At 31.1% G+C, this 3,690-nt stretch overlaps 1 non-coding gene across 1 annotated transcript; it reads left to right on the forward strand.

The window, feature by feature from the left end:
• The first annotated feature begins 399 nt into the window (after positions 1 to 399).
• LOC120363741 (U6 spliceosomal RNA) lies at positions 400 to 506 on the forward strand. Its single transcript, XR_005579193.1, has one exon. It is a non-coding gene; the product is annotated as a U6 spliceosomal RNA (small nuclear RNA).
• The last annotated feature ends 3,184 nt before the right edge of the window (positions 507 to 3,690 follow it).

Consider the following 3,690-nt stretch of genomic DNA (forward strand, 5'->3'; position numbering starts at 1 on the left):
ATGACAACAAAAGCACAAAATTCAGGTGATAAAAACAGAAATATAATACTTGAATATTCTTATCCTGTGCTTGAAGTGATATAATATTAATTGAAGGTAGACAATAATGTCAGACATGCATGCAATAAAGCATGGAACAACTGCTAACACAAAACATAACAAACAATATAACTAATTAATAAACCAATAAAGCAGATTCAATTCTATTAAAAAACATTCAATTCTAAAATAAGAGATGTATTAGTTTTCCATTGTGGGATCACACATTAACCCAAAACTTATCAGTGCCCACAACTGACATTTATTACCTCACACAGTTTCTGAGGGGCATAAATTCAAAAATGCCTTAGCTAGGTGGTTCTTACTCAGGGTATCTCAGGAGGTTGCAGCTAAGAAAATGTGCTTCCTTCAGCAGCATATAAACTAAAAGTGGAACAATACAGAGAAGATTGGCATGGCCTCTGTACAAGGGTGACATGCAAATTAGTGAAGCATTTCATATTTCTGGAGTAGGATACCTGTGGTTAACAATAATGTATTGTACATTTCAAAATAGAAGTGAGGACTTTAAATGTTCTCAACACATACAAATGACAAATGCTTGTATTGGTAGATGTCTTAAATACCCTGACTTGATCATTACACACTCTATGCATATAATATAACATATACTTCCTAAATTTGTTCAAATACTATTGATCAATAAAAATAGAACATAATCAGTTAAAAAAAAACCCACTTCTTTTTTTTTTTTTTTTTTTTTTTTTTTGAGACAGAGTTTTGCTCTTGTTACCCAGGCTGGAGTGCAATGGCGCGATCTCGGCTCACCGCAACCTCCGCCTCCTGGGTTCAGGCAATTCTCCTGCCTCCCACTTCTTAATTGATAAAACTACTAGACAGCAAAATAGTAAGAATGTAGAATATTTGAAAAACAGTACAAACAAATCTGAACTAATTAATATTTATAGAACATTTCACCCAAAAGAGTAAATTATACATTATTTTTATGTGACATGGAATGTTTACCAAGATTAACAATATTTTGTGTCATAAAACAAGTCTCAATAAACTTAAAAGCATGTTCTCCGACCATGATGAATTTAAATTAGAAATCAATTACATTAAAATACATGAAAAATCTCCAAATATTTGGAAACTAAACAATAAATTTTCAAGTAACTGATGGTTCAAAGAAAAAATACAAAGGAAATTAGAAAATATTTTAAGCTGAATAAGATGAAAACATGACATATCAAATGTGTGGTACATAAATAGTGTGTAGAAAGATATTTATAACATTATATATATATATTTGAAAAGTAGAAGGTTCACCATTAATATCTGAACTACACTTTAAGAAGCAACAACAGCAAAAGACAGTAAGTTAAGCCCAAAGTAAGAAAAATAGAAATAAATAAGGATAGAAGAAGAAATCAACGAGATGATAAAATAGACTATAAAAGAGAAAAGTCAATGAAACCAAAACCTCATTCTCTGAGATCAATAAAGTTGAACAGTCCCCAGCAAGATTGATCAGACTTGAAAGACAATATGAAATACAAATTACCATTATCAATGATAAAAGAGGGACATCACCACAGAACCTATCAAGAGTTTTTAAATTGTACAGAAATGCTGTAAATAAGTTTCACAAATCAAAAAAATGGACAAATTTCCCAAAAAATAAACCAACAGTCATATTGAATTACATGCATACTGAATTTATATTAAATTGCATATTCAATGTGTAATTATATATTCAATATATAATTTGAGATTCTCTATATTAAGAGACTACAAAACAAAAACTAGATAGTCATCTCAATAAATGCACAAAAAGTGTTTTACAAAATGCAACATCTAGTCAGATAAAAATTGTCAGGACACTAGTAGGAGAATGAACAGAATGACTTTTCCTTAAACAGATAAAGAAAATCTTTATTTAACTTGTAATTATTATGAGACATAATTATGGAAGACTGAATACTGCCCCTCTAAGATTCAGAACAAGGCAAAGATTCCCATGTTTATCACTTCTACTAATTTTTTTGTTTGTTTGTTTCGACAGGTCCTCAAATTACAATAAATCAAGAAAAAGAAATAAAAGGCACATGGATTTAGAAGGAAGAAATAAAACTAATTACCTTTAATTACAAATGACATGATTATCAAGGTGGAAAATTCTAAGGAATTAATAGCACAGACACAAAAAGTAATAAATAAATTTAGCAAAATTTCAGGATATGAAGTAAATATGTGAAATTAATTATTTTTCCGTATACAAAACCAAACACTTGGAAATTGTAATAAAATACTACTACTTATAATAATATCAAAAGAAATACAATAAATCTTGGGAAAAAAATGTGCACAGCATATAAACTGAAATCAACAGACCATTGCTGAGAAAAACTAAAGATCTAAATAAATGCAGATACAGAGCTAAAAGACATTAAAAGACTCCTAGAGTTAAGGTATCAATTCTGCGCAAATTGACCTATACAGTCAACAAAATTACCATTAAAATCCCAAATATTTCACTCTAAAATTTATATAGAAATGGACATAAATTCTAGAATAGCTAAAACAATTTTGAAAAAGAACAAAGTGGGATGACTTTATCTGATTTCAAGACTTAATACATACAAGAATGAGAAACACAGTGTGTTGGTGAAAAGATAGAGATCAATGAAACATCATGGAGTTCTAAATGAACCCACACTTTCATGACTAGCTGATATTTGACAAAGTTTCTAGGATAATTCAATGAGGAAAAGGATTATCTTTTCAGGTAAAAGTATGAAAAAGTTGAATACCCGTAAGCAAAAATCAAAACAAAAACCCACTAAATTTGGACCCTTGACCCTTACCTTACAACATAAAAATGAACTGGAAATGGATAATAAACCTAAATGTAAAAAATAAAACTGTAAAATTTTTATAACAAAGCACAAATGAAAGTCTTGGTGATCTCCTATTAGGATATAAAACTCACACACTTTTAAAGAAAAAAAGCCAATAAATTAGTCTTCATCAGAATTAAAAAATTTGCTCCTCAAGTGAAAATGAAACATCAAACCAAAGACTAGAAGAAAATATTTGCAACACATATATCTGACAAGGATTTGTATCCAGAAAACACAAAGAACTCTCACAACTCAGTAATAAGTAAACAACTTAATGACGTTATTTATCTTATTTGATACTTACAATAAGGCTGTGAAGTACATCACTAGCTCCATTTTGGATAATAAAATTATTGCTCAGAAATGTTGAAAGTCTGTCATACAGTAAGTGACAAAAGATTTCAAACTCTGTTCTTTCAGATTCTTACAGGTTTTCATTAACCACACCACCAAAGAACTACTTTTCAGAAAGCTATAGCAACCAGATTACATCAAATGCTTTATAAAAGGAATTGGCATGATTAGGCCTCAGGATTCCTCTCAACACACACACGTCTACTTGCGAGGCTGAGTCAGGAGAATGGCTTGAACCCAGGAGGTGGAGGTTGCAGTGAGCAAAGATGGTGCCACTGCACTCCAGCCTGGGCAACAGAGTGAGACTCTGTTTCAAAAAAAAACAAACCAAAAAATAAAAAACACACACCAACCACACAAACACACACCATCCCCCACACCCCAAGACACACACTCCTCCCCCCACACACCACACCACACACACACACTA

This window comes from Saimiri boliviensis, chromosome 3, assembly GCF_048565385.1.
Source record: "Saimiri boliviensis isolate mSaiBol1 chromosome 3, mSaiBol1.pri, whole genome shotgun sequence".
NCBI lineage: Eukaryota > Metazoa > Chordata > Mammalia > Primates > Cebidae > Saimiri > Saimiri boliviensis.